At 38.8% G+C, this 24,759-nt stretch overlaps 1 long non-coding RNA gene across 1 annotated transcript; it reads left to right on the top strand.

Moving 5' to 3' along the window:
• The first annotated feature begins 1,480 nt into the window (after positions 1–1,480).
• Positions 1,481–24,033, top strand: LOC121400684. Its single transcript, XR_005965910.1, has 4 exons — positions 1,481–1,591; positions 16,768–16,856; positions 20,597–20,690; positions 23,928–24,033. It is a non-coding gene; the product is annotated as an uncharacterized LOC121400684 (long non-coding RNA).
• The last annotated feature ends 726 nt before the right edge of the window (positions 24,034–24,759 follow it).

Raw genomic sequence — 24,759 nt, 5'->3', positions numbered from 1 at the left:
CAACTAAAAAATTGAAACCATAAAAAGTATCATACGAAAAGAAGGATTAACATACTGTATATTTATGGAAACATATATATCTTAGCTGAATCCCAAGCAGAATGTTGGATTTGGTGCATTAATATGACAAACGCTCCTTTTCATAGATGACAATGTCAAATTTGATGTGTGTCAGACAGAAGAGAAAGAAGTATCTGAATAAATGAAACATGGCACCACAGTACGTACATATCAGAAACAGAATGCCGAGATAGACTGTGACAGAGAAGGTAAGAGTTCTGATACATTTAAAGGGGAACTTAATTAGTTTAAACCCATTTCTACCACCTCAGTTTCATCTTATGCTTAGGTCCCCTGAATACATGTTCTTTCTCCTCCATTTTCTCCATGAGCTATATAGCCTTAATATTCTCCCTGTTTGCTTTCTGGATAAGAGACTTCCAGAGATCAATGGCATAGTGGACTTTTCTGTATAACATCTCGTCTATGACATGGAAGACACTTTAAGGCAGTTGTCTTGTCTAAGTGCAGCTGCCCAGAAAAAAAGCCTGCAACACATGAATTTGCTGTGTGAAATAAAAGCCAGTGGAACACTCAAAATAAACAGATTATATATGTGAAAGAGCAAAGTTGGTCATGCTACTGGACTATAATTAAAAATATGCTAGAATGCTGCCGGTTTGGCTTTGGTTTGTGGGGTACTGTATATGTCTTCCTGTAGCGATCCACTTCTTGGGCCACATTAGAATATGTCACCATGGAGCCCCAACATGAAGCAACCTTAACTAAAGCTTTTCTCTCAAAGGATCACCTACAAAAAAAAAAAAGATCTGGTGCAAAGCCCACTTTGAATCTCACCACTTTTATAACTTTGACCAGGAGGAACCTTGTTAAATTATGCCCACCAATTGCTAGAACTATAGTTACTTATAGATAATGCAAGTGATTTATTAAGGCAGAAGCAACTTAGCATTCACATTGCTAGACTGTGTGCAAGTTGCAGAGCACCATACTAAGCAGGCGTCTAAAATACCACTAGAATTTTGGTGAAAACACTGTATTGTAGTTGAAATACCTGGCAAATGACCTGTGCATTGTTTTATAGTTCTTAAATAAACTCTGTAAGAGGTAGAAATATACATTTTGTTCTGCATATTAATTTCTACTCCGGAAGCCATAGCTCCAAGTTTTCTCAAATATGAAAACTTTTATCATGCATTTCTGTCACATGATATACAGATGAAGAATTCAATTTAGAGATAAAGAATTAATTAAAAGGAAGGCAGGCATGGGTTACGAACTAAAGACAGTCTATGTGTAATCTAATTAAATTCCCTGCAGCCTTATTACACAAATTGTGTTAATAGTTAAATGGAAAAAAGGGTCAAGGCTGGCTGAAATATCCTGTTTACACCCACCTCCTGCTCCCTTATCCCCTCCTCCTTTGGTCCCTGGCTATTAAGTACTGTAGGAGCAAAAACAGTAACCTGTTGCATCCAGCAGAAAAAAGCCAACGGGACAGAAAGTCATTGGGGACAAGATGTGGTGGATACTGTCATCAATATCAAGGCAGGTGAAGAAACATCCTGGAGTAAGTACCACTCTCGTCTGTCATAAGTCATCAATAAGAGCAGGGAAAGAATACCTACTTTTAAGTTTCCCACAGCAGTAGTATATGTTTTTTAAAGCAGCCTACTGAAGGTGGTAGAGTATCTGCCAGACTGTGTACCAGCTCCAGACGTAACATGACATGGAAGCCTTCAGAACATTAACAAGGAGCAGCAGCTGTAACTAACTGTATGTCGTCTGGCAGAAGATCCCATTTAGAAGCTAATGAAATATGTTGAATATATGCTATTATAATATAGATATATAGACAGATAGACATACAGACAGACAGATAGATAGACAATAGATAGATATTATTTAGGTAGCATTTATTCCCCTTACAATCACACATCATATTACAAAATACAGGTATGGGAAGAGGTATCTGGAAACCCATTATCCAGAAAGCTCCAACTTAAGGAAAGGCCATCTCCCATAGACTTCATTGTAATCAGATGATCCCAATTTTTTAAAAATTATTTCCCTTTTCTCTGTAATAATAAAAGAGTACCTTATACTTGATTCAAACCAATATATAATTAATCCTTATTGGAAGCAAAAACAGCCAATTGAGTTTATCAAACTACAGAAACATGCATTACAGGAAAGCCCCAGGTCCCTAGTATTCTGTATAACAGGTCCCATACCTGTATATAATATAAGGGGTATTAAATCCCTTGCAAATATTTAACCGGAACCTCCTTTATTCTAATCAGAGTGGATTACTTTGTGCCAGCTGGTAAATAAAACATTAGAGAGATTATTATATGATCCCCTTATATACTAATGCACAATAATCATATCACCCCTTAAAGGAGAATTCAACCCTTTAGCCCCCCACCCCACGTTGACCCCTCCCTCCTCCCCCCAGCCTAACTGCCACCCCCGGGGAAATGCCCCTAACTTTTTACTTACCCCTTGGCACAGATTCAGGCTTCGGAGTTCCACGCAGCCATCTTCCGGGTCTTCGGTAAGCTGAGACAGAGACCGGTGAATCGGTGCATGCGCAGTTGGAGCAATTTAACGGTTTGCGACAACTGCACGTGCTCCAAAATGGACGTAATTGTTGAAGCACCGGAAGACACGAAGACCCAGAAGATGGCTGCAGGGAACTCCGATGATCAATAGACAAAAAGGATAGGTTCAGACCAAATGGCTATACATTGCTGGATTCCCTATTTAAACTTTGATAAATCCAACCGCATTTCCAGCATTTCCCACTCTCTCCTAATGGGTAGTATTCTGTATCAGTACTGACAATCCAATTTAAAAGGAATGGTCATTACACAACTGAAAAAAAAATTAATCTTACGCCTTGTTACTTTCGGTATAAATGTTTTCCCTAAATAATTCCTTCCATTATTCCTTTCCTCCCAAAGTAGAAAGCCCCACTTCCCTGTAACCTATCCACTATTTGTGCTTAGATGTGCTGCTAATCATCATGATGTTTGCACTGTTGTCACTGGATTTACATTATCTCATTATCTCATCATCTCATTATCTTATTACATTTAATATAAGGATTTCAAAGCAATAAGGAGAAAATACATAATTTATTGTTTTACATATAGATTTAACCTTCTCAGCATGTATAACATAGAGGGGCCGATTCACTAACTTCGAGTGAAGGATTCGAAGGTAAAAAACTTCGAAATTCGAAGTGTTTTTTGGGCTACTTCGACCATCGAATGGGCTACTACGACCTTCGACTTCGAATCGAAGGATTCAAACTAAAAATCGTTCGACTATTCGACCAATCGATAGTCGAAGTACTGTCTCTTTAAGAAAAAACTTCGACCCCCTAGTTCGCCATCTAAAAGCTTCCGAACGCAATGTTAGCCTATGGGGAAGGTCCCCATAGACTTTCCTAAATTTTTTTGATTGAAGGATATTCCTTCGATCGTTGGATTAAAATCCTTCGAATCGTTCGATTCGAAGGATTTTATCGTTCAATCAAAGGAATAATCCTTCGATCGTTCAATCGCACTATTTGCGCTAAAATCCTTCGACTTCGATATTCGAAGTCGAGGGATTTTAATTCCCAGTCGAATATCGAGGGTTAATTAACCCTCAATATTCGACCCTTTGTGAATCGGCCCCAGAATGTTTAGAATTCGGGTTTACAAACACTTAGGGGCACATTTACTATTGGTCGAATATCGAGGGTTAATTAACCCTCGATATTCGACCATCGAAGTTAAATCCTTCGACTTCGAATATCGAAGGATTTACCGCAATTCGAACGATACGAAGGATTTTAATCCATCGATCGAACGATTTTTGTTTGATCAGAAATTGCTAGGAAAGCCTATGGGGACCTTACCCATAGGCTAACATTGGTGCTCGGTAGGTTTCTGGTTGGCGAAGTAGGTGGTCGAAGTTTATATTAAAGAGACAGTACTTCGACTATCGAATAGTCGAACGATTTTTAGTTCGAAACGAAAAGTAGCCAATTCGATGGTAGAAGTATCCAAAAAAATACTTTGAAATTCGAAGTATTTTTCATTCTAATACTTCACTCGAGCTAAGTAAATGTGCCCCTTAGTCATAGGCCTATGACTTAGGGGCCGATTCATTAACTTCGAGTGAAGGATTCGAAGTAAAAAAACTTAGAATTTCGAAGTGTTTTTTGGGCTACTTCGACCATCGAATGGGCTAGTTCGACCTTCGACTACGACTTCGAATCGAAGGATTCGAAGTAAAAATCGTTCGACTATTCGACCATTCGATAGTCAAAGTACTGTCTCTTTAAAAAAAACTTCGACCCCCTAGTTCGGCAGATAAAAGCTACCGAAGTCAATGTTAGCCTATGGGGAAGGTCCCCATAGGCTTGCCTAAGTTTTTTTGATCGAAGGATATTCCTTCGATCGTTGGATTTAAATCCTTCGAATCTTGGGTACTTGGGTAAACAGACAAAGGCTGCCTAAGTCCTGTAATCCATAGCGACTACTCATGAGTTTTATGTAAACATTACTACATTCCGGTGCTTATAACAGTTATCAGTGAATCCCCTGCAATTGTGCCCCAATAGTGAGGCTTCCAATATTTTAGCTTTCAAGGGTTACAAGGTAATTTTCTCATTGTATTAAAAGAAATCCTCCCCTTTGGCTATTTTGGTCATTTAATAAAGTGCCAAACAATTTTTGATCTACATGTTTGCTCCAGCTTGGGAATGCTTCTGTCTAACACCATGGGTTCAAAGGTCTAAAATCTGAGCCCACCCAGGAGACAAATAATATATCTTCCCAGGCCCTCTTTTCCCACTGGACATCCTTCTTTAGCTGTACTGTGATTTGTTTTCCACTGAGACCATATGAATTCCCCAAACGTATTGCACATCAAATTTATACAGCCTCTTATTAAAACTCTCTTGCCTCCCACTGAACTCAAAATGTTTGATCTAAATGGCCTATGAGAAGAACAAGTAAGCTGCGGCTGAAGGGTTTCAACACAGGATTAGCTCTTTGCAGCAATATGGTAGGACATTCAAGCTCCAGTTAAGATCACAGCTATGGAAAAGACACTTAAAAGTAACTATCTGTGTATGGCGGATCATTGTTTGCTTGATCAAACGTGTGTTTCATGAGTGATTGGTTTATAGTACAGGTATGGGATCCATTATCCCATTATACAGAAAGCTCCAAATTACAGAAAGGCCAGCTCCCATAGACTCCGTTTTATCCACATAATCCACATTTTTAAAAATGTTTTCCTTTTTCTCTGTAATAATAAAACAGTACCTTGTACTGGATCCAAATTAAAGGACAAGGCAAGGCAAAAAAATAAAATCCCATTTTTACTTTCTTTAATGAAAAAGAAACCTATCTCCAATATACTTTAATTAAAAAATGTGTACCGTTTTTATAAGAAACCTGACTGTATGCAGTGAAATTCTCCCTTCATTTACTGCTGTGGATAGGAATTGTCAGATGGTCCCTAACTTCTGAGCAGGGAAACAATCATACTTATGAACAGCAGGGGGGGCCCCCGCCTTACTTACCAGCCATGCAGACTTCAAGCAGCTTTGTTTATGATGATCCCTAAGCAGCCCAGACCACACTGAGCATGTGCAGGGTCAGGCAAAGATGTTTAACAAAATTACAAGATGACAGCCCCCTGTGGCCAAGCATAAATCATTTGTTTGATTAGGCTTTGTGGTGCAGTAAGTTCATGCTTATGTTTAGTATACAAAATACAGCATTTCTAGCCTTATTCTATTTTAGACTTTCCTTGTCCTTTAAGATATAATTAATCCTTATTGGAAGCAAAACCAGCCTATTGTGTTTATTTAATGTTGATATAATTTTCCAGTAGATTTAAGGTATGAAAATCCAAATTACAGAAACATCCATTATCCGTAAAACCCCAGGCCCTGAGCATTCTGTATAACAGGTCCCATACCTATAGATTTATGGATAAAACAGACACGATTAAAGTATGTCATCATCCTAGCTTTCCAAAAGTTATTGATCCTCTATTGGGTCAAGCACATAACTGAGCGTAGGATATTCTACAGGCTCATAGACATATTGGCAAACTGAGCATCATCCAATCACTCCAGTTAACCAGCAAGCAATAAGTATAAGCCTTGATGCCTTCTGACTCTTTTGCTGTCCCTCCGCCTGCCTCCCTGATGTCACCCCTCAAATGTAAATGACACATCAGAACAGGTTTCCTCAAGTGATTTCAGATTATTAAGACAACTGGCATCAAATCAAACATCAGTATTTCTTGCATACAACTTATCCCAAACAGTTCACATATAAAATCAATATTCTGAAAGGCTAGTTGGCATTTAATACAGCATGGGCTGTGCGGAAACTAATAAAGTCTGAACTTATTGCCATTTACTCATTGAGAATGTCCTGGTTTAAAGGGGAATGATCAACTTGTTAATTCTGGCCGCACTTTTTCCTAGATTTTCAAAAGGAACCCAGATTTGCTCTTACGATCAGTTACTGGGCAGTCCCTCTTGGCAGGTTCTGTGCATCTGTATGCGGCTGAAGCCGTGTACTTTTAAAAGTTTAACTTGGAAAATTAATTACAATTCTGCCAATTCGGAGCTCCCAAATACCCTGCCTATTTATTGTTATTATTTCCAGAGCGATTGTGAATGTGTGTGAGGGGGGCTTTACTGAGTGCAATTGGTCCATTATAAATGAGACAATCAGTAGCCGTACAAAGTCTGCCAGGGACTTCAGCTTACTTAAGGTCAAGTGTTTGTGTTCAATATCCGATTGAGGGCAAAGCTTTCTTTCCCCTGGGATAAGTCCAGGCAAAGCAGTGCTGGTGACAGCAACAAAAACCATTATTCTGAGAGATGGGGAAAGAAAACTCTTATTAGCAACGAAAGAAAGCAAAAGGTTGACCCATTCCGTGCTGGAACAGGCGGTGGTAGATTGTAGGGTAGATATTCAATGAATGTTAAGTTGCTTTATGTCTATTTTTATTACACTTATTTACAATGAAGGGACATTATATAAACATATGTCATATATTCCTTTCTGTTACAAATAATAAAATGATACTATAACATGATATTGCCTTTGGGTCCCTTGTAAGGCTTCACCTTAATTACACAGTGCAGTTTTGGGCTTCAGTCCTTAAGAGGAATATAAATGAGCTGGAGAGAGTGCAGAGACTAAGTGCAACTAAACTGGTTACAGGGATGGAAGACTTAAATTATGAGGGGAGACTGTCAAGGTTGAAATTGTCTTCTCTGAAGAAAAGGCGCTTGTGAGGGGACATGATTACACTTTACAAGTACATTAGAGGACATTATAGACAAATAGCAGGTGACCTTTTTACCCATGAAGAGGATCACCGTACCAGAGGCCACCCCTTCAGACTAGAAGAACTTTCATTTGAAGCAATGTAGGGGGTTCTTCACAGTGAGGACAGTGAGGTTGTGGAATGCACTGCCGGGTGATGTTGTGATGGCTGATTCTGTTAATGCCTTTAAGAGGGGCTTGGGTGATTTCTTGGACAGGCATAATATTCAAGGCTATTGTGATACTAAAATCTACAGTTAGTATATAGATAGATATATAGTTTATAGATGTTAGTGTACAGATAGGTAAGTATATGTGCACTGGGATTCACGTGAAGGGGTTGAATTTAATGAACTTTTGTCAACCCAATTTAACTATGTAACTATGTAAGAGAGGTTTGGTAACATGAGGGGTGCAGCTTACCATGTTTTCATCCTCATAGGGAGTATCTAGTATAGGTAAATCTAAAAAAAAAATCCTCACAGGGAAGCACTTCTTTCCCTCATGTATAATAAGCATTTGCAAGGCTTGCCACAAAAGAGGAGAGTGGTAGGTCCCTGGCAACAAAGGGTGACATTTGGTAAGATCTCTATATGGGATGGAGTCCCTGGAAGGAAATTGCTATTGATTAATGAAAGCAGGCTACTCAGCATACCACTTTAGCTACATTTTTGGGCAACTGATGGACTTTGTAAGGTTATACAAAAATATACTCCTTGTAGTTGCTGGCAGGACCAGATTGCTTCTTTTTAGGTTATAGTGCTACATAGTTAGTTCATTAACTTTTACTACTTCTGTTGACTGCTAGTATTTGTATAAAGCTGTGGCCAACAAGAATTCCTATCGGATATTGTTGTGTAAATCACTTATAACAATGTATGGACTGGTCCTGTCATGCCACTTAACAGCACCAAACCCCCTAAATCTGAGGACATGGGTCATAGGGATGGCAGGGTGCCCCAATAATTATAATATTTATAATAATTATAAAATGGAATGGTTACTCTTACTTTTGCTTTGCTATTAATTTCTGATGGTTTTGTTCTTAGTATAGAGGTTCTTAATATGTTATTTCTATTTATTATATATAATGCAGGGTATGGTGAATGGGGGATTCCACTAAAGTATTCTGCACATGAAGTTTTTGCAGTTTTATCCTTGTCTATAAAGAACAGCAAAGGCAAGCAACATGACATATACATACATATAAATGCAAGGTCAGACCGGGCCGTTGGGACACCAGGAAAAAAAATGGTGGGCCCTCGATGGCCCAGACCCACTCCCCGTTCAGCTGGTCCCATAAAAAAAAAATTTCGGCCCGGCGCAGCGGTGTCCAAGCATGTGCGCATACACGCCAGCATTCGCACATGCACGCCAGCGTTCATGCATGAGCGTGGTGTGTTCGCCATCGCGCATGTGAGTCACCCACACTGCAGGGGCCCCAGAGGTTTGGGCCTCCAATCGTCAAGTCCGACCCTGTATAAATGGCAGTATGCTGAAAATAAATCCAGGAGTCAGTTCGCGATTCAGCCAGGATTCAGCAGGATTTGGATTCGGGCGAGTCCGAATCCTAAAAATCATGTGACTTTTTGTCACACAGACAAGGAATTCAAAAATTTTTTGCTACGGTTTAACCCTTCCTTGCCCTAATTTGAATATGTAAATTAGGGATTGGATTCAGTTCCATATTCGGCCAAATACACATTGAAGGATTCTGAATTTGTCCAGATCCCAAAATATTCGATTTGGTGAATCTATAATAATGGTGCCATGTTTACACATTTCTGAACACAACAGGAAAAATACAGTGGTCATTTTATGTATAACATCCCAGAAATGCAGAGCCAACTGCCTTCCCAAGCCTTCATTAAACTCCCACCCATGACAGGCTGGCTTACAGACATGTATCGTAGGACTGTGCTCTATTATCAGAGGAGCACTACTTTAATAGATAAACCTCAGCATAAAAATATGTTTCAGTTATGACAATGTTCTACTTTAAATCTATTCAAGTAAAGATATGCATCCTTTCTCTGGGTAATGTCAAGTAAATGCTTTGACGGGTGTGGTATTGTTAAAATTCATATAGCTAACAAGAACAGACAAGATACAGACATCAGAATTATACAAAGAGAAATAATAGATTTTCAAAAGGATTAGTAATCCTTTGAGATTGGTTTAAAAAAAAGTTTTAGACATAGGAAAATGTGCACATCACATCACTAAATAACACCCAGTAAAAGGAAAGCAGTTTAAGTAGTATCATCAGAACAATGTACACAGATATTTACCAGGTGTTTATTTTGGCATGTACCTTCTTAGGGCTAGTCCACACGGGGAGATAGCCACGCGTTTGCGGTCGCGGCGACAAAGCGCCGCGCCAGTCGCCGCGACCGGCGCAGGCGACAGTTTTGTATGGGCGCCTATGTAAAAACGCCTGTGCTAACCACACGAGGCGATGCGCTTTTCAACAGTCGCCTGAAAATGCCTCGCCAGGCTTTTTCAGGCGACTGTTGAAAAGCGCATCGCCTCGTGTGGTTAGCACAGGCGTTTTTACATAGGCGCCCATACAAAACTGTCGCCTGCGCCGGTCGCGGCGACTGGCGCAGCGCTTTGTTGCCGCGACCGCAAACGCGTGGCTATCTCCCCGTGTGGAATAGCCCTTAAAGGGGACCCGTCACCCAAAAACATTATTCAAAATACTATTTTATCACATTAATCAAGCAAAATGAACTTTAATTACACTATATAAATTATTTTAATCTTGCTTCCTTCAGTCTGGGATATACAAATTATAGCAAGCAGGCAGCAGCCATTATGTACACACTGTTATTAAGGCAAGCCTCAAGAATCTTGTTTGTGCAAGACCTGATGTCCATCCCCATGCCCTGGCTACACAATTAAAATGCCCGGGGCATAGAGGCGTGGCAGACAATATTTGATTGACAGCAGAGATTTTTAAATGAGCTTACAACAGCTATGAATGCTTTAATAAAAAATAGAAATTGGATTTCATGTTTAATTTGAAAAGGACTTTTATTATACAGATTTTTGTGTCTGGGTGACAGGTCCCCTTTAAAAGGCACCTATTAATTGCACAGCAAAAGTTATCCCTGTGGCTGGACCATTCTGGCTCTCATTGTGCCATTACACTGAATATTGTAGATAAGATGAAGGGAATTACTTTAGTTTTCTTACTTAGCTCTATTAACAGCTTAGGTGAATTCTGCCTCATCAAATGTCTAATTATCATTCTTCTAGGACACCTAAAGTTGGCCATAGATGCAAAGATCAGCTCGTTTGGCGATGTTGCCAAACTAGCAGATCTTTCCCCGATATGCCATTAACAGGCATGGCTATATTGGGGGTAATCTGATTGTTCGGCCGTATGGCCGAACGATCAGATTACGATGTGCCATGGGCTACGGCGGGATCGGTCGGGTCAAAATCAAACCTAACCGATCGACCAAGCGAAAGATGTCGCCACACACGATCCGAAAATCGTACGGATCCTCGATTCGTACGATCGGATCTGTGTGTCTATGGCCACCTTTACACTCTAAACTGTATGTTTATCTTATAGTCCTTCAATGGATCACTGTTACATCTTGCTTGTTTATGTAGAACCCAATAAAACATTGAAGATAACGGGAAACTAAACATGACAATTTCACTAGAATGTAGTATGAAAAGTGCATATTAGAGAACCTAGATGAATACAAGCACCCTGGACAGCGCATCTCTCCGTGGCACTAACCCAAAGCTCCATCAGCCCATGGCTGCCATATTAGCACACAATAAGCCATTATATGCACCATTTGACAATTATTCTACATCCCTGTCCTTTTCTATAGGATTCGGCATCCTTGCAGATGTTTTCATATAACATACCAATTAGCTATGAGATACAGTATGGGGCAAATTTACTAACCTGCACACATCGCAACACTTCGTCAGGCGTAGATTCGCCAGGACAACGCCAATTCACTCAAATCTGGGGGGCCGAACGCTGGCGAAGTTGCGCTAGCGTTACTGCGGCATGTGAAGCAAAGTTGCGTTAGCGTTGCCTAATTTGCATATGGCGGGAAGTTAAAGTTTAATGGACTTATATGTTGCAGCCACTACACTACACAAGCCCGGGAAACCGTAATAAAAGGAAAAAAAAGTTGTTATATTGCCCTACACATGAGCCCAGTGTATATAATTTTTGAGGAAGTCCTATCTACTCTTTTGCACTTTGCCTGGTCTGAGGTGGCGAAGGCAAGTCTGTCGCAAGAGGTAACGTTCAGTAAAATCTGCATCTTAGTGAATTTGTGTAGTTTGCCATTCGCCAGAGCGAAACTTCGCCAGGCATAAGGGAGTGAAGTGCCACTAGTCTATCTCCTTCGCTAGCGAAGTTACACCATCGACCGTTAGTAAATCAGCGAAGTAACGAAATGACGTCACGCTGGCGAATTTTCGCTAGCGTTAGTCACTTTGCCCTTATTGGTGGCAAACAATCCTACTGGGTTTATTTGTTGTTAAATTATTTTAGAATATTTAAGATATGGTGATCCAAATTATAGAAAGATCCATTTGCTGGAAACCCCCAGGCCCCGAGCACTTTGTGTAATAGCTACCTGCACCTGTTATCATTGTAGCCATTCCTAAAATCATAAATAACTCTTACACTCAGCTGACATGACATCTATAATACACATTCTCACTCACATTACATTTGTATTATATTAATACTTATTATGTATTTACTACTTGAATTAAATATGAATAAAATGCTTTGTCACAAAAATGTGCTAAAATCATTGTAGCCAGCCATGTTTTCCTACAATTCAGTTGTACTTTCCAAAATCCTATCACAAATGTGCCTGCCATAAAAATGGAACAGAATGTTCTTACAAGAACATTGTGCACAGCTATGCTATTGCCAAATGCAGAAGGGACACTGGAGTCGGGGCGCCACCATCTGACAAACTGATGTTTGAGTCTTGATTTGGCGGATGTTAAGAGAATGTTTCATGCCTGAAGGTACAATGCTGATTATAATGTTTGGAATGGCCTGAGCCCCCTTCAGGTTTGTAATTTAGATCTCATACCTTAGGTCTACTAAACTAATTACAATTTTGAATTATTTGATTAATTTGGAGTCTGTGGGCCTTCCCATACTTCAGAGCTTTCTAGATAGCGGATCCCATACCTGTATAATAAATGTTCTTCCTGAGGCCTTTCAGGACCCCTTTCTCCCAAGGATTATTTGCAGTTGCAAGAAATGCAATTAATTAAAATCTATCAGCACTAAATCCCATTGGCCACTAAGATAACTAGATTTCTGGTGTGCACATATCTGCAGCTTTTTTTTTTTTTTTTTTTTTTTTAAAAAGGGGTTTTATTCCAAAACAAAAAATTATCCCTGAAGAAGTGGCAAAATTGTAATGTTTGAATGTTCAGACCAATCGAAGACTTGAATTTTCTGAAAGAGGCTTTGATACTCCAGAACTTTCAATAGTGAATTACTATTAGTGAATAACTGTGGTGCTTCCATTACTTCTTTGTCTGCTATACCTTTGGTATAATAAGCTGCTCCCACCCAATAGCAAGCAACAGGCTACTAAGAAAGATCACAATTTATAAACCCATAGAACTCTCTTTTGCAAGTTTATACTTTGTGACTTGCATTCAGATTCTTCTGCAGGGGTGATCATCAGATATAGCTACAGGGCACCCAGGATACTGGTGGAGGATACAGATCCAGTTCAGTTGAAATAGTATACATATATCTGACATTTGGTTGCTTTCACATGATTAGATTCTGTCATACTGACTAGGTGATATGACGACAGAGAGACACAGCTATTTATTTACAGGTACTCCATCCTTGCCCTTGATATTGTGTTCACCAGGCCTTTATTTAACATATTCTCAGAAGTGAAACTCTGTGTTTAGATGCTGGAGAGTTGCTTGGAAACTGTTGACATATGAGGACAGTAATGGAATATTTTTTATTAAGACAATATAATATATTCCAGCCTAAGCCAGGAGAATGCATAACATCTGGTTGTTTTTTTTTTTATACAAATTCAGTGCAAATATAAAAAGAAAGGGAAAAGTCAGAGAATTATAGTTGTCATCTTTTATTATAATTCTATAAATAGCCCTCCCTATGGGCATTTCATTGGTCTCCCTGGCACCACTTATTTTGCTCCTTTTAGTTTTCTATTGCTAGAATTTACAGCAGGGCATATAAATGCAGTGACATGCCACACATCCTCAAAAATAAGCATTTTACATTATGTAGTAAGAAATGCAATAAGAAATGAAAACAATCTTATCATTAAGCATGGGCATCACTAACCAAGAAATACAGTTCATCTACCAAATTCAACATTGGGAGTTGCAAGATGCTATGGAGACCTACATTACTGCTGTCTATGTCTATGTATTGTAACTCACTCAAATAACTGATTCCAGTACAAACAAAATCTAAAAAAACAACTGCCTTATGCACAAATTCTGCATGTAAAGAGACAGGATTTCTGGTGATTTTAATAGAGTAATAATACATCTTCTAAGCAAAAGGAACCCCCCTATAAGAAATATTGGATTCAACTGACAATGAATATCTGACATCCAACTCCTGCATGAAGAGAGAATGAAGAGAAACAGATGCTGAGAGAGGGATAGTGAATATAAACTTGATTATTTTAGAATGAAACAGTACAGAACTTTTAATTGATTATATTTAAAAAAACCTTATTTTATATACTTATTTCTGTATATAATACATTTTAATTTTCGCAATAGTTCTGCTAGAAAGAGTGCTTGAACTGTGTGTAGTATAAAAAAAGTAACGTACCAATTGTGATAAAATATGAGCTTACTAGATGTCACATTGGCATGCCATGCCCTGTATAAGCCTTTACATGGGCATGACCTCTAATATTCTTATGTTTTCCAATAGAAGGTACATTATTTAATATAATATGGCCAAAGGATTTGGAAAACATTACCAGGCAGTGATGGCCTGCCAAGTATTACTAAGTTTCAGGTTTTGGGTGCTCTGGCCCTACGTTTGGATCTACCTCAAAATGAACTCCAGATGACAGCTTGTGCCGTTACCTGGAGATAATGAAATGGGCTAATAGAAAGTGGACATTTTCAAATGACAATATCCAGTGTTCAGTCCAAAAGAGAACCAAATGTATATGAAATCTGCTCCTCGTCCTGTTCTGTATTTCTGGGACCATTATTCTTCTTATGCTTTTCTAGTCTTTAAAAACTTGGCTGCTCTGAGGTAGCCTAACCCATAAACAAGCTTGAAATAACCAGTAAATGTTATTAAAGAGAGTAACATGTTTTTAAAGAAGGCTTGAGCTGTGTGTTGTATAAACAGTAATGTACCAATTGTGATAAATTATGAGGATTCTATATGTTGCATTGGAGTGTCATGACCTTATATATAAGCCTTTGTATGGGCATGATGTTTAATATCCTTATATTTTACAACATTATTCCCTATAACATGAGATAAGGAGTTGATAAACATTACCAGACAATGATGGCTTGACAAGCGCTACCTAGTTTCAGAAGGAAGACTATGAGGGCAATTTTGGGTGCTCTGGTCTACATAAAAAGCAGCACTCCAAGCTCCTGATAACAGCTTAAGGTGCCATTGACCAAAAATAATGAAATGGGTTAATAGAAATTGAACACTTTTTAAATGACAATATCTATTGTCCAGCCTAAAAGAGAAATAAATGTATATGAAATCTGCTCTCTGGCCTGTTTTGTATTTCTGGGAGACAAGCTATTCTTTGGCATTCTTCACTTTCTCCGTCTACTCAAACAGGAGCCAGCGAGTGCTTCAACATGAAGGAATAAACTGTTTTACAAAGCTTTTTGTGAGGCTCACAAATGTCTCTTTCATTTAGAAAGAACTTCAGCTTTAATAGCAGTTCCATTCAAACTTAACTGAATTTTTAGTGGAACAGCATTTTTGTGAGCTTTTTGCTTCTTCTGTATAAATCCTGCCCTGATAAGGCTGAAAATATAAAGCATTAAATCCTTCCCAAATGGATCCAGACTGTACAGACACCTGCATCAAAGGAAAGGAAAGCAGGGTGCCCACATGCCCGAGGGCAAAAGGTTTTGTTTAACTTGATGCTTCAACAACTCTTAGCCAGTAAGTTTCACAATGGCACTGAATAATGTAAGTATAAAGTAACATCCGCTTGCCCACAGTAGCAAGGTCATTAAAAAGGTCATATCTGCTGCTTTCACATTTTATTTTGTATCTAAATAGTATCTATTTGCCTACATCTACAATCGTACAGTGCTGTCATATCAGAAGATCATGACGTACCTTATATTATAGTTTTTTGAAATAGGAAAATATTTTTATATTAGTTATCCTAGTCAGGTAACCAAGAGGATTAAGAAATGACCTTCATGCTGAACCTTCAGGGACCTCACACCACTGTTCACCACATATAAAATCTGCAGCTCTCTATTCACATGTATATGGTTTTTAGGGGCATAATTATCAAAGGGTAGAGTTTGCCCTATTTTCACCCTTGTCAAAATATAGTGCTACAAATCCTATAAAAAATTAATAGAGAGCCATGCAATTGCCCTCTAGTGAACTGTGGTTAGCTCTCTTTTCACCTTTAGATTAAACGCCCTCAAGTCTTACCCTAATACTTGAGTCTATATGGTCTTGTTCCAGGGACAGATACCGATCCATTCTATTTATAACAATTATTTACTTGCTACACATACAAAAAACTTGACTGTATTTCTCTCTCTCTCTCTCTATATATATATATATATATATATATATATATGTAGCTTAATGGAAAGTGGTGGTGTGACAGGTGGTTCCTGGACGACAGATATATTTCCCCTTTATTCAGGTACCTTTAAGGTGCACAGCAGGGTTTATTACTGCAGTAGTGCAGGAAATAAAAGAGCCCTGGGAGTTCAGGATGAGGGTTGGTATGCACACATGACATCTGCAAAGTGAAAAGTGTTTAAAAACCATTCTAAAATCAAAAGCTTCCAAGGCTAGGTGAGCCTGATCTCTGAATGGGAAAATGATTTTTTTCATTGGCTCTAAAGGTAGACATCAATTCATAGCAAAGTTTTCGGCCACATCAGGCCCTTTATCAAGCCTTGATTTCAGGCCCAGTGTGGCCTGAAACCTTGCTATGAATTGATGTCTACATTAAGAGCCAATAAATTCACCTTTTGCACTCATAAAAATGGATCAGTGTGCTACAGCAATTTAGGACTTTCCTATAGTATGGTACAATGTTGTATGCAAAGCTGCTGTCAAGGCACACTTAGGCAATCAGTTATCACACCCATTGTTTAAAAATGCATTTCATCTCTGCAGTTGATTCCATTAATTGGCTTTACTGGACTGGGAATTACCAACGCAACTCTCTACGTGATAAAGCTTACCCTGTTCAACCCAGATATAAGGTAAGAAGGTACAGTGATTCTGTTTGTATTGGACAAGTAGTGACTAGCAATTACAGGTTCCATTGTTTCCTTTAAAACATATTGTACAGCCGGTCCATGTAGTTGTTTTGATTATATGAGACAATGAGCAGAGATGGCGCGAACTGTTCGCCGGCGAACTTGTTCGCGCGAACATCGGGTGTTCGCGCTCGCCGGAAGTTCGCGAACGTCGCGCGACGTTCGCCATTTTGGGTTCGCCATTGTTGGCGCTTTTTTTTGCCCTCTCACCCCAGACCAGCAGGTACATGGCAGCCAATCAGGAAGCTCTCCCCTGGACCACTCCCCTTCCCTATAAAAACCGAAGCCCTGCAGCGTTTTTTCACTCTGCCTGTGTGTGCTGAAGAGATAGTGTAGGGAGAGAGCTGCTGCCTGTTAGTGATTTCAGGGACAGTTGAAAGTTTGCTGGCTAGTAATCGTTTTGATACTGCTCTGTTATTGGAGGGACAGAAGTCTGCAGGGGTTTGAGGGACATTTAAGCTTAGGTAGCTTTGCTGGCTAGTAATCTACCTTCTACTGCAGTGCTCTGTATGTAGCTGCAGTGGGCAGCTGTCCTGCTTCTGATCTCATCTGCTGACTGCTGCAATAACAGTAGTCCTTGTAAGGACTGCTTTTATTTATTTTTTTGTTGTTTTACTACTACTACTACTACTACTATAAGAGCCCAGTGCTATTAGTCTAGCAGTGTTGGGGAGTGGGACTGGTGTGCTAATCTGCTGCTCCTAGTAGTTCAGCAGCACCAACTTTAATTTTTTTTTTTAATATTCATTTTTTTTTATTTTACTTTTTTTATTTTACTACCGCTGTAGTAGTGTATAAGTTGACCTTTTAGGCATTATTTGCCCTGTAGGCATTTTTTGCCCAGTGTGTTATTCAACCAACTGCCATCTAGCTGTGTGACCTTGTTCACATTCTGTCTAAATATCCATAATATTACCGTCTCCAGAAAAAACACCGGAGTGACTTTTTTCAAGCAGCCATAATATATTTTACGTAATCCGTATCCATCGCTGTATTAGTGTATAAATTGACCTTTTAGGCATTGTTTGCCCAGTTTTTTTGGCCGCAGCCACTGAAGCACAGAGGCCAGAAAAAATATGCCATATAAATGCTGAAAATAGTCATTTTTTGCCATACGTTGACTCAACGTATATGGCAAAAAATTACTATTTTCAGCATTTATATGGCATATTTTTTCTGGCAACTGTGCTTCAGTGGCTGCGACCAAAAAAACTGGGCAAACAATGCCTACAAGGTCAACGTATGGCAAAAAATGACTATTTTCAGCATTTATATGGCATATTTTTTCTGGCAACTGTGCTTCAGTGGCTGCAACCAAAAAAACTGGGCAAACAATGTCTACAAGGTCAACGTATGGCGAAAAATTACTATTTTCAGCATTTATATGGCATATTTTTTCTGGCAACTGTGCTTCAGTGGCTGCGTCCAAAAAAACTGGGCAAACAATGCCTACAAGGTCAACGTATGGCAGTTGTTTAAAGAGAACAGTAGATTACTAGCCAGCAAAGCTACCTAAGCTAAAATGTCCCTCAAATCCCTGCAGACTTCTGTCCCTCCAATACAGAGCAGTATCAAGCAGATTACTAGCCAGCAAACTTACTATCATCTGTCCCTGAAATCACTAACAGCTCTCCCCCTACACTATCTCTTCCAAGCACACACAGGCAGATTTTTCAGATACATTTTTGCCCTTGATCCCCCTCTGGCATGCCACTGTCCAGGTCGTTGCACCCTTTAAACAACTTTAAAATCATTTTTCTGGCCAGAAATGTCTTTTTTAGATGTTAAAGTTCGCCTTCTAATTGAAGTCTATGGGGTTCGCGAACCGTTCGCGAACCGCTCGCATTTTTGCGCAAGTTCGCGAATATGTTCGCGAACTTTTTTTCCGACGTTCGCTACATCCCTAACAATGAGATCTATGTGCAAGAGCTTGGAGGTAATGTAATAATAGGTGCAATATTTGATCCACAACTTGATTGCTATATCAACCTCTGTAGGTTCCATTAACTGGTATGCATTTGAAAGCAAACATTTCATTTGTTGCTATTAGCATTGAGGGTATCTGTCCCATTTCACCTTGCAAAACGGCTGAAAACTTCCCACACGCTCCCAGTGCAAGTTTCCTAGCACTGGCAGGGGGTAAATCTTTAAAAAAAAAAAAAAAAACTACTGTTACCTCCAACTGGAGTGTGGGCTCTAGTAGCCCACGCTTTTGGAGATTGGATACAAATTAAAAAACAAAAAATTGTAGAATTAGCCTCAAAAGAAGTTGTTCTGAGAATGTGGTACTGGGGTAGGTCCAACCTGAAGGCAGGTTAGGACGATGTCGCCAAACGAGCAGATCTCTCCCCAATCAGCCCAATGTGTGTGAGGTGGGTGAGTGAGTGATCAGATCAGAATGGAGGCAATACGGCGGTCGGATTGCTTGAGCGCATCAACAAACAGATGCGGCTGTGATCTGACAGGATTTAAGGCCAGATATCAATCAGGGACACCCGTTGGATGGTCCCACACATGGGCCAATATGCTACCAACTTGGTCTATCGTCATCTTTTATCGGCCCGTGTATGGGGGCCTTAACATAGATGTTATTTCATTCATTGTTGTATGTTGACTCGGAGAGTCCAGACTATGTCAAATAGACATGGAATAGTTGGATCTTGAGGGAGCATTTGGAGGAGACATTTTAAGAGGATATAGCAGAGATTTACAAAGTCAGTCTGCAGCTTTTTGGCACTCACTCCCACCTCATTGTATCATAGACCTGTGACACATGTGATGTTTTGACAGCCATGATGCATTTGCAAATAAATCACGTTACCATATCAAAGCATGAGAAACACTATACTTATGGCAAACATAGGCAGTGACAGATTCATAAAAGCTGATGTATAAGGGTATAAGAAATCAATTTCTTCAAGGTAGTGATGTGCAAGGTATTTTGAGAACCACAATAATCTCTCAGAAAAGGACACGTGTCATGTGCAGTCCAATGAGAATAAAGCTTTGCAGTCTGACATTCTCCTTGAGAATATTGCATCTACTATGTCAGATACTTTGCCTCCTTGCTACACTCAAATACTGAGCACCCTAATAGTCAGAAGCATTTCCCCTTCCCTTCAAGTTCTGGCTCAGGGGTCTCCAACATTGTTTTACCTGTGAGCCACATTTAAATATAAAAAAAAAACCAAAACACAATGCAACACAAGCAAGTTACCACAGACCAAACTGTGTACTGCTGTTTATAATGTGACAAGGGATTCCAGCTCCTTTCCCTTTATTTCTGGATATGTATGCTTATGCTATGTGTTAGTAGGTGTGTATAGGCAGTTTTAGTGTAGGGCAGAAGGGGAATTTGCCACAGGCCTCCAGCATCAGAGAGGTTGCTTAAGGGAGAATACAAAAAGAGTCAACAGTGCATATTATTGTTTATCAAAGATTTTTGGTACATATATTTTACATCTGGGATGTCCAACCTGCAGGCCTCCAGTTACTATATATCGTCCCTGAAATGGGGGCCTCCATCTTTCCTAAATACATTTGAGGAATTCTTTGCTAACTCCACCCTGTATTTGAGTGTGTGTGAATGTGTACATTTTATAACTATGTAAATATGTGCACATATATAACTGGGCCGTTCCAGATTTAGCTACTTATTGCTTTTCTTTCTGCTCTTTCTCCAGTTGGGTGAAGAAGAAGGAACCAGAGCCTTGGTATAAATTAGACAGAGCTCTGGAGAGGAGGTGAAGGCCATGAGATGTTTTAATAATGGAACAGGTAAAGCAAAATGAAATGTAAATGTTAATATCCGAATACACTGCAGGTATAGATTACTCAGCAGGTCACAGGAGGAATACAAGTTACCACTTTCACAGCTGAGCAGCTGCCAAACAGATTATGAAAGTTTTATATTTAGTACATGCTGACTCAGACGAGCAACGAGAAAGGCTCAGTAATAAAAACGGGCAGCTTGCACAAGTTCTCAGGTCCGGACACCTCACTGAGGCAGAGGTCTCCAAACTGTGGGGTAACTAAATGAAGGTTAAGTAGGGTGAGAGGAAGAGAAGGTTTATTAGTTTTCCTAGATACAGTACATGTAGGGGCCGATTCACTAAGGGTCGAATATCAAGGGTTAATTAACCCTCGATATTCGACTAGGAATTAAAATCCTTCGACTTCGAATATCGAAGTCGAAGGATTTAGCGCAGATAGTTCGATCGGATAATTCCTTCGATCGAACGATAAAATCCTTCGAAACGAACGATTCGAAGGATTTAAATCCAACGATCGAAGGAATATCCTTCGATCAAAAAAAGTTAAGCCAAGCCTATGGGGACCTTCCCCATAGGCTAACATTGACTTTGGTAGCTTTTAGATGGCGAACTAGGGGGTCGAAGTTTTTTTTAAAGAGACAGTACTTCGACTATCGAATGGTCGAATAGTCGAACGATTTTTAGTTTGAATCCTTCGATTCAAAGTTGTAGTCGAAGGTTGAAGTAGCCCATTCGATGGTCGAAGTAGCCCAAAAAAAACTTCGAAATTCGAAGTTTTTTTACCTTCGAATCCTTCACTCGAAGTTAGTGAATCGGCCCCGTAGTCTTAAAAGCCCAGATGGACTTTGGGATGGCACTCAGAGAAATTCATTTTCCGAAGTTGCCCAAAGTTACCTCATGATGCAATTTTGGGCGACTTCGGAAAACGAAACGTTTCGAGTGCCATCCAGCCGGCGATTTAGATTCTAGCCGGAGGGAAGTCATTTGGGGGAGATTAGTCACCCTAAGAAGAGGCGATTTGTTGCCGGGCGACTAATCACCCTGAATCTCCACGTGTGTCTCTGCCCTTAAGGGTGCCATAGTGTTCATAGTAGATATTTAGGAGCAGCTTTATTAAAATGTGAGATTACAGCTCACAACAATGGTGAACTTCACCTTTCACCCATTGATAAACATGCTTCTGAAAAGCCCATAGAAATGAATATCTTTAATCTCACATATTGATATCTGTGATCCATAGTATGCGCCATTTACCAGGTTAGCGCTCCTTTATATAAGAACACCACACATTAATAAAAAAAAAGTCAATTCCCAGGTTTATTTAAAGATGAACAAGATATTTTCAGGGTGAACAGTTAACAGTACTTATCAGACATTACTATGAAATCCACTACTCAAACAGATTATGTGACAGCTTTTCTCTTAAAATGATCAGAAAAGAATAAAGACAGTTGCACAATCACAGGTTTTATAACGTGGATTTCCTTGACATAGCACTTAGTGGCATAACACACTTTTTACATCTATATAGCATCACTTAGGGGGTTATTTACTAAACTCAGAATGCCAAGAACCTGAAAAATTTGTTTTTTTTTTAGTATAAAATCTGAATTTTTAGTGAAAAAAAATCACAAATTTTTCAGGAATTTATTATACCCCGAGGATGGAAAAAGTCAGAATCCGAAAATCTAGCATCTCAGACCTGCCGCGGTTGCATATAAGTCAATGGGAGAAGTCCCGAAGATTTTTTGATCTGCGCTGGGTTTCATGCAATAATCCGAAGTTTTTGAGGTTTTCATGCAAAAATCCTTTGAGTTGAAATTCCATAAAATTCCTATTTTCACATTTTTTTTGGATTCTTTCCCCGCAAATTCTTTTTAATTTTCAGGAAAATGTATTAATAAATAAGTCGCAAAAACCCATGCTGATTTGGTCGGAGTTTTTTTCAGAAAATATTGAGATACATTTGGACTATAGTAACTTTGCAGTTTCATATAGCACTAAAACATTTACCTATATAAAAAATTTTATATATTTTTTTTAAAATAAGCAAACCAATTTAATAAAATTTCTAATTTATTCATAATAAAAAACAAACAAACCCTGAACATTACATAAATTCAAGTTTGGATAAATAGGCCTTTAATTCAATGAAACTTTTATATGCGGTCAATGAAAATGTCACAACATAACTATTCCCTACCCCAGAATGAAGCATTAAAGGACTAGTTACACCATAAATGAATAAACACAAATAAGAAAAGAGAAATTCAAACATCGCAACATCTGGATTAGAGAGAATAGAGGTATTTGCTTATGTCAGCTCATGCTCCAGTCCTCTATCATAAATAAAGGACCAATCAGACACAATCTTTAAGGACATGCATTTAAAGATAATTTGGGAGAATATAATAAAAGTCAGTAAAGGAAAAATATTCTGAATGCAAAAAGTTATGCCTTTGTGCGAACAAATTTTCCTTTGTGAAAATATAATATAGCTTTTACGAACCTGGCAACTGTTTAGAAACCTTTTTCCCGACAGTGGAAGAAGGTTTCTCAATTATATAGTTTGTGCTAGTGTGCGTTGAACGTATTAAAACTTCTTACTGAAAAAGTTATGTTTGCTCCAAAAGATTACAACGCCTTCAAGCACTTCTTAAAAGTGGGCAATGTGCAATTAAAATTCGCAATGCACTTGCATTATTTAAGTTTAAGAAAGATTATTACATTGTAAAATGCAAGTTTTTATTCTTATTTGTTTTGCTCTTTGCGACTTTTATCACATTCCCCCAATATTTTTAATATCCTTAGACTGAAAACAATGTCATTACACATGAAATATACTCATTGGTAAAAGTTGGCCTATCCATCCATAACTGGGATCCCTGTAGTTTTTCTTTCAGCCTCTTCAAGCATGTTATTCATCATATCCTTATGTCTATAAATTTCAGTTTGGGTTCACCTAATCTAATTAGTAGAATCTTGGCACCCTGAACAATTTTTAAAATCTTTATTCCTTATAAGGGATAAAAAAAAGGCAAACGAGACCTTGGATGAGAGTTCTGTGCATGTAGACAAACAAGCTAATTCTTGCTCAGACTGATTTGCCTTAGATCAGAGTGAATTCTTTGTAACAGAGCTTTTCTTTTTAAACCACCCTAATAAAGCTGTGGTGTGGGAAGTCCCTATTAAAGCATATCATCTAAAGAAGTAGCTTGTTTATTGTCTCTTTTTCCTTTAGGATCTGAAACCCTCCTGTCTGTGAAGTCATTGGCCTATCATAACTGAAGGACACAGCAATTTGAAGATAAAGTTCCTTTTTTTTTTAAACACTAATTTTTCTGCCATAGTGACAGCTTATTGAAATTACAAGGGGATGCTGTGAATTTGTTCCATGGCAACTTGAGCATTAAAGGTTGCCTCCCCTTGTATTCAACTACAATTCCCAGCATACTGTTACATAAATGTGTACCTTAACACGTTTGCTATGAATGTACCCAGACACTCATTGTAAGTATCACATAAGCAATTAATAGATTGCTTAAGCAAAATATACTTTTAGCTTAAGACTGAACTGTCAAGTAATTAGGAATTTTACACTTTATTAGTATTCTACACTTCTTAGTAGAACTATTAATCAATGACATAAAGCAGACATTTATAACATGTACCTCTCATGATGTTGATGTATTACAACCCCCCGTACATCCTGCTCCTGATATAGGGGGGCCACAGGTTGACATACTATATGTTAAAGGACAAGGAAAGGCAAAAAAGTAAAATCCAATTTTTACTTTCTTTAATGAAAAAGAAACCTATCTCCAATATACTTTAAATTAAAAATGTGTACCGTTTTTTAAAAAAACCTGACTGTATGCAGTGACATTCTCCCTTCATTTACTGCTGCAGGGAAACAATCAAACTTATGAACAGCAGGGGGAGCCCCCGCCTTACTTTCCAGCCATGCAGAACACAAGCAGCTTTGTTTATGACGATCCCTAAGCAGCCCAGACCACACTGAGCATGTGCATTGCCTTTGTCAAACAAAGATGTATAACAAAGTTACAAGATGG

This window comes from Xenopus laevis, chromosome 2S, assembly GCF_017654675.1.
Source record: "Xenopus laevis strain J_2021 chromosome 2S, Xenopus_laevis_v10.1, whole genome shotgun sequence".
Classification (NCBI taxonomy): domain Eukaryota; kingdom Metazoa; phylum Chordata; class Amphibia; order Anura; family Pipidae; genus Xenopus; species Xenopus laevis.
This window is presented reverse-complemented; position numbering and strand designations above follow the sequence as displayed.